Here is a 10,979-nt window from a genome sequence, read left to right on the forward strand (position 1 = left end):
TTTACTTTATATGTATGGGTTTTTTGCCTATCTGTATGTCTGTGTACCTTTTGTCTTTCTGATGCCAATGGAAACTAAAAGAGGGTATTAGATCCTCTGGGCTATAGTTACATATAGTTGTAAAATACCATATGACCATATGGGTGCTGGGAATCCAGTCTGGTCTTCTAGAAGACAGCCAATGAATGCTTTTAACCATTGAACCATCTCTCCAATCCCCCTAACTCAACTTTTTTACCAGTATATTATTATACTTGTTCTGGGTTTTGCTGTTGTTGTTGCTTTTTTATCAATCTATTACTGTTTCTAATTTATAAATTAAGCTTTATCAGAGGGTGAGACAGAACAAAAAGAAAATTAAGGGATACAGTTTGCCTTTCTTCTGGAAGAATCAAGAGACTCCATACTATTGATAAAAACAAAATTACTTGCAGAAAAAAAAAGCATGTTTTCCAAAGGATATTCCAAACAAGGATATAAAGGATAATAGGAGACCCAAGTCTGCTTTGGTTTGGAATGCTTATAACCTTAAGTTTTTACCATCAGTACTCTTCCATTATCCACAAATCTAAACAACACACCACCTAAAACCAACTTACAATTTTGTTTACAAGATGAAATTCTGTAGAAGAAATAAACAAACAAGTCCATATATTCTATTTCGTTTTTTTTTTTTGGTTCTTTTTTCAGAGCTGGGGACTAACCCAGGGCCTTGCGCTTCCTAGGCAAGCGCTCTACCACTGAGCTAAACCCCAACCCTCTATTTCGCTTTTTTAAATTTTACTTTAAAATTTAAGCTTGCCTAACCTTTTTAACCTTGTAAACTATATACAGAGCAATGTTAAAAAAAAAAAAAACACAAGCTCTTTCTGCCTGTCTGTGTCTCTACCTCTGTCTATCTGTCTGCCCCCACACCCCCCAAACACACGGTCACTGTAAGGAAAATGAGATATGACTCTACTTTGAGAAGTATATACCTATGCTGTCAGCCATTCCTTCTTCTTTCCCAGAAAACTTCTCTTTGTCTTGACCCCCTTCTTAAGCTCTTATGTTAAAAGTGTTGTATAGTGGGGGCTGGAGAGGTGGCTCAGTGGTTAAGAGCACTGGCTGCTCTCCAGAGTCCTGAGTTCAATTCCAAGCAACAACATGGTGACTCATAACCATCTGTAATGGGATCCGATGCCTTCTTCTGGTGTGTCTGAAGATAGCCACAGTGTACTTATATAAATAAAATAAATAAATCTTTAAAAACGTGTCTTAAAACTAACTGTACTTCTTACTGGCTTGTTCTGATTTATTGAAGTAGAGGTCCTTAAGAAGGAAGGGATTTCCTTATGCTGCTGTGGGTGGTAGCACAGATCTCTTTCTGTCCCTGCTATCTCTGGAAGGTACATGTGCTGAGGAGAAGCTCTATGTATACTAGAATATGCATATACACATATGTTTACACATGTATAATATACATGTTTATATGTACATGTATACACACACACACACACACACACACACACACACACACACACAGTTTTGGAACTGTCTGCAGTTTTAATAATCTACTGGGTATCCTAGAATGAGTGACTGGTGGCTATCGGAGAACTATTGTAATCTAATTGTATTAATTACTTTTCGGTTGCTATGATAAAACAAAAGTAACTTGAGAAAACAGAGTTTATTTTATCTGACAGTTCCAGAGAGATAAGAGTCCATTATGGTGAGGCAAAAGCACTTGGTCAAGTCACAAACATGGTGGGAGGGGCAGGAAACTGAGAGCTCATGTTTATTATTATTATTATTATTATTATTATTACTCTTATTATTATTACTACTATTATTTAATCTTTTTTACAGTCCAGTTGTTATCCCTCTCCCAGTCTTCCCTCTAACTGTTCCACATCCCATACACCCTCCCCCCACCATCTCCATCAGGGTGTCCCCACCTCCTTACCCCCACCCTACCAAGCCTCCCCACTCCCTGAAGCCTCAAGTCTCTGGAGGGTTAGGTGCATCTTCTCTTACTGAGTCCAGACCAGGCAGTCCTCTCCTGTATATGTGTTGAGGACCTTGGACCAGCTAGTATATGCTGTCTGGTTGGTGGCTCAGTGTCTGAGAGATCTCAGGGGTCTGGGTCAGTTGAGGCTGCTGGTCCTCCTATGGGGTCGCCCTCCTCCTCAGCTTCTTCCAGCTTTTCCCTAATTCTACCACATGGGTCCCTGACTTCAGTCCAATGGTTGGGTGTAAGCATCTGTGTCTGTCTCAGTCAGCTGCTGGTAGGGCCTCTCAGAGGACAGCAATGCTAGGCTCCTATCTGTAAGCATACCACAGCATTAGTAATAGTGTCAGGCCTTGGGGCCTCCCCTTGAGATGGACCCCAAGTTGGGCAGGTCACTGGATCTCCTTTTCCTCAGTCTCTTCTCCATTTTTGTCCCTGCAGTTCTTTCAGACAGGAATAATTCTGGGTCAGAGTTTTTGACTGTGGGATGGCAACCCCATCCCTCCATGTGATGTCCTGTGTTTCTGCTGGAGGTCGACTCTACAAGTTCCCTCTCCCCACTGTTGAGCATTCTATCTAATGTCCCTTTCTTTGAGTCCTGAGAGTCTCTTACTTCCCAGGTCTCTGGTACATTCTAGAGAGTCCTCCCACTTCCTACCTCCAGAGATTGTCTGTTTCCATTCTTTCTGCTGGCTTCAGGGCATCATTCCTGCCCCCTCCCCCAATACCTGATCCAAAGGAATATTTTAGTCAATGTTTGATATTTGTTTTGAACTCTGGCAGGCTTTCAATCTATTTTATTCATTCATTGTCTCCTGCATGTTTGCTGCCAATATTCTAGGCTCTGTTGTCATTAGATCTAGTAATCTCCTCCCAAATCCCTTCATTATAACCTCATTCTGTTGTGAGGGCTCTTAGGGCTAAACAGCTCTAACTTAGTTGCAAATGAATTCAGTTCCTTTAAGAAGAGGTGGAGAACAATCCATTTTATAACCTGGTTATTCCCCAACCCCATCATCACCTCTGGTTCTTCGGAAGAATTTGTTAGCCAAGGCTTTGAGCTGGAGGTGGAGACAATGGCAGGCATCCCACACCCATGTGCGAAGCAAACACTGTGGGAGCTGAGCATTTGTTGTGCAGGGGCTGCAGTGGCCAAAGTTCTTTCCCATTTACTTATCCTGCTATGGAACCAGGATTGCATTAGGTGCTCAAGTTAGAAGTTCTATTTTACAGTGAGCAGGAGAGGAGTTCCACTTAACTCATCATAGTGTCCGGGCTTTAACCTAACACTAGGGTTCTCCTCTTCCTATGAAGAATGTCCTCCGGCTTCTTAGGTCTGAACTAAGTTTGCTTATCATTGAGCTGGGAGCTGGGGGAAGAAAGAATAATATTGGTCGTTCTAGTAGATTTCTTTTTATCTTATATTTGTTTTTATGACCATTCCCAGAGGCTTTCAAGGTTGTGGTTTTGAAATACTAGCTAGCTTATTTCACTAATTATATTGGGATGCAGGTTAGCAGAATTGATTACCCTCTCCTGCCAGAAGTCACTTCCTTAAATAAAGGTCTGTGCTTAAATCTCTTCTTGCTAAATTATCTATACCCATTTCCTTAATCTTATCCTACATCACATGTCTTTATCTATAAAACACACAAATATTTGGCCAGGTCTTAGGCACTATTATCTCTTCATTGGAATAGTGCGATAGCTTTCTGATTGATCTTTTGCCTACCTTCAGCGGACTTCCCTGTGTTGCTTGACAGGCCAGTATCATCTGGTTAAAAGTTAAATTGCACCATTGTACACCTCTTCTTACAACTATCTGATGTCAGAGAAGGCCATGTTCTTACAAATGCCCTCATTGAGTCAGTCCACAATTGCTTTCTTCTTCCTGTTCAGTTCAGCCTCTGACCCCAAGCCATTACGGTAGTCTGTCACCCTCACGCTACACCACCCTATTTACTCCACCCCTTTACTCAGTGCTTTCTCTCAGCACCTCTGCATTTATTTCTTATTCAGTCTGCCAGGGACACTCTTCCTTCACCTGTTTCCGCAAATTGTATTCTTACTTCCTTCATGTCTTTGTTCTTGTTTTTAGCAGCGCAGGGACGGAAAGCAGGGCTTTATACATGTTAAATGCTCAGTGAGATCCAACCTTCCCCCTGCCGTCCCAAGGTCTTTCTTCTTACAGCACCTTTTCAAGGAGGCTTTTATAATCATTCCCATTTAAACCTGATGTCCTCTCTGCCATCACTGTCCATTTTAATTTGGATCAGAAATGTCCCTGCAAGTTTGCAGTTTGAGTGTTTTCTTTCCAGCTGTAGCACGAATTTGAAAGCTGCGTGCCTAGGTGGTGAAAGTAGGTCACTAAGAATATGTCACTGGCTCTGACCTGTACTAACAGATTCTTGGTTTGTGACCCTGCGAGCAGCTTTCCCTTATCCTCCCACAGATACAGATGATGACTTCCTCCTCCCTTCTTGCAACGATAGACCAAAGTTTCTGAAAGTGAAGTCTAAAGAAAATTTTACTTCCCTTAAGTTGGTAAGTATTTGGGTCATAGTGACATGAAAGTAACTAATAACACTTCCCATTTCCCTTCCTGCTTGTCACTCTTTAAAATAATGAATAGTTTACTTAATGCTTCTTTGTGTTCCTGCCAATTGGTTATAGTACTTACAGGAATAAAGACCTTTTGATTTATTACCATCCAACTCTAAGAAGACTTGTGCATAAAGTTGGTTATCAATATTTGCTAAATGGCTGAATTACCAGCTTTTGAGTGAAGCAGGGGAGCTTTTTCCTCATTAAAAATTGGGTTCATAGGGAAATGAGCTTTTGAGTGTCTAATATAGCTCAGCCCCACCATCTAATCTAGTCACTAGGTACTTGATCTAGAAATCATTTGGGCCATGACAGACTTTCCCAATCTCGGAGTATACAAGTCTCCCCTGATCAAGTTGAGATAAACTGGCTGGTTTAAAATTCCCTCTACATTCTATCAACTAGTATAGTCAGAACTTTGAATGCATGCATATGCATGGCCTTCAGGAGAAGAAAGTGAAGGTGGTGTGATTTTTGTTTGGAATATAAATGTTGTGGGCCTGGATGCAGAGTCCAGATCAGTTTCATTCATTCTTTTACTCAGAACATTAGTCTCTCATTATAGAGTCTAATTCCAGACCATTCCATAGATTTTATAGCTAGTGAAGGACCCTAGGGGCTTTTGCCAGCCTTACACCCACCACCTCAGGTCAAGATTAGGCCAAGTACCAGCTTCCTACTTCTGGTCAAGGCTAGGCCAAGTTACATTCACTACCCATAGTTCTCGGGAGGAGCAGGGACATTCTTGAAAAAAATCGCAGAATTTACTGATAGTCACCTGACCCTCTGGTCCCAGAAAGAGTTCGAATGCATGTCATATGGTGCTAGCCAATAGATTCAAAGGTCAATATGCTTAGCCAATAAGTTTAAACTGTAACTTTGCTGATGTAACCTGTACCCCTAAAAAGTGTAAAAACTGCTTGTTATAGCCATTCAGGGTCGCCTTCTGGTCACTCGCCACAAGGGGCTGATTGAGGGTCAACCCTGATGTGCCAGGAAAATAAACCTCTTGCCTTTTCATCAAACTCCATTCTTGTGTCTCACTTGGGGGTCTCCTGGTAGTTAAGACTCACTTCAAGCCTTACAATACCCTAAAAATAGAGTAGTTTGGGCTGGAGGATGGCTCAGTGGTTAAGAGGGCTGACTGGTCTTCCAGAGGTCCTAGTTCAATTCCCAGCCACCACATGGTGGCTCATAACCATCTGTAATGAGATCAGTTGTCTTCTGCTGGTTTATCTGAAGATAGCCACAGTGTACTTATATATAATAAGTAAATAAATCTTTTAAAAAATAGAGTAGTTTGATATCTGAAAGGAACTCTGAACCACCATCTGTACAATTCATGGCTAAAGAACACAAAGCCCACAGAGCAGAAGAAACTTGATTAAATTGCTACATGGAGCAAAATGGAGAAATTGACATCTTTTCTCTTTTCTTTTAGTCTAATGTCTTATGTGGGCTACCCCAACTGAAGAGAACTCCTAAGATAGGCAAACACAATATAATATAAACCAGATGTAGTATGGTGGGTGACTCCTTACTTGCAACATACACACACACAAACACACATACACACACACACACACACACACACAGAGAGAGAGAGAGAGAGAGAGAGAGAGAGAGAGAGAGAGATTTCCATAGACATGAACAACTTGATTTGTAAGTATAAAACACAATAAGAGATCATTGACTCTCTCCAAAGATCTTGTGGCTTATTGGGAGTAAGTGAAATTGAGAAGACTAAAACTGTAACTAAGGCAGAACTACTATATAATACATGATTTCATACTTACGAAGGAGATTTCATCTCAGCATAATTAAGGTATAGGTGTAATCAGGTACGTACTAGTTCATAGTCTTGTAATTCCAGTTTAACAGTCAAAGCTGGAACTCATTTAATTAATGTTGTCAATTCAGATCACTGATCAGTAGGTCTGATACTGCAATTTCCAAAGTAGAAGTTCAATCAACTGCAAGCCTGATCTCTTTTGATTGTCTTTTGACAGCTTGAATCAAGTTCATGCAGGCACTTCGATATGAGGTTACCTGCAATAATGTTTCTTTCTGCCACAGATTACCTGAGAAATAGGCTCAAAAGTAGAGGTTTGAATGAAGGAAATTTATTTGGGGAGTATTCTTAAGAATATTTGCCATGGAATAAAAAAGTATCATTGATACCTGCTTGGTACAGTCCTTTAATCCTAAGCAGTCAGTCTGGAGGCTGGGAGGCAGAGCCAGGAGGCTCTCCAAGTTTGAGGTCAGCTTGGTCCATATAGTGAATTCCAGAACTGCCAGATACAAACAAAACAAAATGAGAAAGAGAGAGAGGAGAGAGAGAGAGAGAGAGAGAGAGAGAGAGAGAGAGAGAGAGAGAGAGAGAGAGAGAATGAAAGCTGCAACAAATGAGAAGTGAAGTTCCGGGAATTGGACTGGACACTTCAAATTAAGTCAGGTAAATTAGTTTCCTTTTTTGTTGCTGCAACTAAATATCTTCCTAGAAGCAATTTCTGAGAACAGAGACTTATTTTGGCTCCTGGTTCGGGGAATATAGCACGTCATGGTGGAGAAGGCATGGCAGCCGAGCAGCTATTGCGTGTGCGCTGGGCCATTGCTTGCTCGCATTTCAGCAGCTCCAGAAGAGGGAAAGGGGCAATGTCAGAAGGCTGACCTCCCTCTTTTCTTTATGTATTCCGTCTGAACCACACCCCTGGGGACAGTACCTTTTCACACTCAGGGTTGGTCTTCACCTCCTCAGTTAATCCTCTCTGGAAAAGCTCTGGTAGACACGCATGTCTCATTAATGCCATGCTCGTTAATCCAACCAGACTGACAACTGAAACTAACCATCATAGAAGGACAGGAGTCTTTATATTCGCACAGGATGCAGTCTGCCCTGTGGAATAAAACAGTGTGCCGTACATTGAACAGAGCAGATCTCTCACACTCAGCCTGGGATAATTCTTAGTGAGCGAATTAGCTGTTGCATATCTTGTAAGGTAGCATTCCAGGTGGCAAAGGGATTAGTGTTAAAGTTCTTCATGGAAGATGGGGATGTCAGTATCCATCCCACTTGTCTCTCTTTGCATCCCACTTCCCCTGCCCCATTTACTTATACCAGCTTCTTCATACTTTTCATATTTCATATTTTTCATTCCATGCCTTACTCCTCACTGTAAAGCCTCTCACAGAGTTCAAAAGAATTATGCTGTCTTTCTCTTTGATTTTTAAAATAAACACTTTATTAATGATTAAGGGGTTAAGAAGTGAGGAAACTAACCAGAAACCAGGAACTTGGAGTGCTAAGACCTCGGTTCTTAGCGTGCCAATTTTGCATACTTTCTTTTATACATTATAATGTGCGCTCTTTTATATGAGATCTGCCTACACTGCGCCACACACTTCCTGGAGACTCTTAGGATCTATCTCTAGGGAAGGCTTTGTACTCAGCAAGCTAACTTCCAAGGATTAAGCAATACATATTTAAAAAGACATTAGAGTTTTTGAAATCCTGTAAAAATCAGCTAGCTTGGAGGATATAAATGAAATGGTGCAGACACAGAAAGACACATACTGGACATATGCTCTGAAATAAAAAAAAAATGAATTAGAGAGTACAAATGGTGATTGCCGGGCCTGGTGGGATGTGGGAATAAGGAACTCTTAGTCAAAGGGTGTGCTGGTTAGTTTTTCCTTTTAATTTTTATTTTTTTTTAACTTGATAAAAGCTAGAATCATCTAGAAAGAGAAAACATCAATTAGCAAAAAGTTTGATGAAGCAGAAAAGCAGACCACTACTCCAGTTAAAGTCTCGGACTAAGGTGAACTTTACTCTTGACCAAAAGGGTGTGTGTGCATGGTAGAGTGAACACAAAGCCAGGAAGTGAACTTGGCTTTTTTTCTGACTTAGGTGGTCATGACTGTGTCTTTTCCCTATTTGCTAGGATCAGACCTCCCGACCTTTCAAGATTAGCTAGCTTTAAGAGTCCACAAAGGAAATGAAGGAAAAGGGAAAGGAATTCCTGCTCAGAGTCATGAGTCCCTGGAATGCAGTAGTACCTCTGTGCAAACAAAGGGTTCACCAACTGCAGTTGGATTAAAACATTTGCATGAAAGTCTAACATGGTGGGAGATTGAAAGATTTGAATTCTTTCTCATAAACACAAGTTTTACAGTGTTTGATAGGAAAGATTAATATTTAGTGTTTCTTAAATGTCTTTGAGGCATTTTCTTGACTAATGATTCATGTGAGATGGCCCAACCCACTCTGGACAGTGCCACCTCTGAGCAGGTAAGGTGACACTGTATTAAAAAACAAGAGGTGGGAGTGGTAGCTAAGGAGATGGCTCAGCCATGAGGTGTTTGTTGCTTTTATAGAAGACCTTGGTTCCATTACCAGCAACTACAAAGTGATTCCCAACCATCCATAACTCCAGTTCCAGGGGATCCAGTGGCTTCTCCTCACCTCCATGGGCACCAAGCACGTACATGTTTCATCTACAAACAGGTAGGCAAAACACTCACACATAAAATAAAATGAAAAAAACCTCCTCCTTTAAAAAAAAAGTGTTTTGTTGTTGTTTTTAAAGCAAGTTTAGCAGAAATAACAAGCTAGGAAGCAGCATTTCTCCATAGTCTGTGCTTCAGTCCCTGAATTCAGGTTCCTTCTGGAGCTTCTGCTTTGACTTCCCTTCATAATGTACTGTGATTAGGATGAGTAAGCCAAATAAACCTTTTCCTTCCTAAATTGCTTTCAGCCGCAGCGTTTAATCACAGCAATAGAACATAAACTAGGACAAGGGTACAAATTTTTAGGTAGAAAATGAATGGTTTCTGGGATCTAGTGTGCAGCATGGTGAACGTTGTTCATATTATACTGTATCCTTGATATAGCCTTGTGACAGAGTACATCCTTTTAGGATGTAGAAGAGTCAAGGCAGGGTCTTGTTACATAGTGCAGGCTAGGCTAGAACTCACTTAGTACCCAGGCTGGTCTCGAACACTCTATCCTCTTGCGCCAACCTCCAGAGGGCTACATGGCAAGACATCGTTACAATAAAATAAAATAAAATAAAATGAAACAGAACAAAACCAAGGTAAGGAATATGCATAAATGACGGCACAGATAGTCATTTGGAGAAAAACATATCACAGTGCCTATTCATTGGCTTTCTACTTAAAATATATATTTTTGTTTATAACAAATTAAAATTATAATGAAAGGGCTTAAATACCACTGAAGTCAATGTAAAGAAATAACCAAAGGGCTCAGGAGAGGATTAAGTATGTATGTATGTATGTATGTATGTATGTATTTATTTATTTATTTATAGACAGCCTGTCATATAACTCAGGCTGGCCTTGAACTCTAGATCCTCTCATCTCTATCCACCAAGTACTAGGACTACAGCTTTGTACCACTATGGTCAGCTAGGCATAAGTAGTAATACAAGATTATATCCAGATCACTTAACTCAGTTACATAATACAAATTTATATATATATATATAAATGTGTGTGTGTGTGTGTGTGTGTGTGTGTGTAGTATTACAGATGAGATACTGTCTTGTAAAATATACAGTGCAGTCCACAGTAGAAAACTATAACCAGGAGTAATATGAGAACACGGTTTGCAGAAACACATTGTTTCTCAAATTTTCTTTTCAATGCTTGCTTCTGCATGAATAGCCTACATGACATTGCCAAGTGACTTAATCTATACCTTCATTTTCTTGGAAAATGAAGATGGACCATATCTTAAGGCATTAGGAAGTTTAGTGAGATACTTAAAGAATAGAAAATAGAGTTTTGATTTCTCCCAACTTTACTATTACTTGGTTGTCACTGTAAAGTAGGCTCCTACGTCTGAATTTTCTTACCTGTAAAACAAGAGTTATACTGGGCCTAACTGCTTTACCATATCAAATGAGATAAGAAAGCGTTCTGAAGAGTCACTCACTATACTGCTGTGTGTGAAGGACTCCTGTTAGTACATATGAATGGTTTTCAGTTTCTCAAAACTTTTACTTTTAAGAATCATTTTAAGTTCAGAGCTTGACCCTCTGCATTTGGTAGTCTAAGTTAGTGCCTGGACTTCAATCCATCACAAGTAAGAATTTACTCTCATATCATTGGCTTTTAAAAATGTCTTATCTCTTTAATATATCCTTGCAACAAACAGAAAATAGACTGATTTAAAACCAAACAACGAACTACCCACAGTGAAACCATATCAATTACTACAGGGAATCTTCCAGTTTTTATTTAATATGGCTTTCTACCTACATTAGAAAGCGATAAACAAGAAAGCCGGGCTGAGATGAGATAATGCTTCTGTTTTCGTCTATGAAAAGGTTTGGGTGCTTAGTAACATTATCCCTGCTTT

This window comes from Rattus rattus, chromosome X, assembly GCF_011064425.1.
Source record: "Rattus rattus isolate New Zealand chromosome X, Rrattus_CSIRO_v1, whole genome shotgun sequence".
NCBI classification, from domain to species: Eukaryota; Metazoa; Chordata; class Mammalia; order Rodentia; family Muridae; genus Rattus; species Rattus rattus.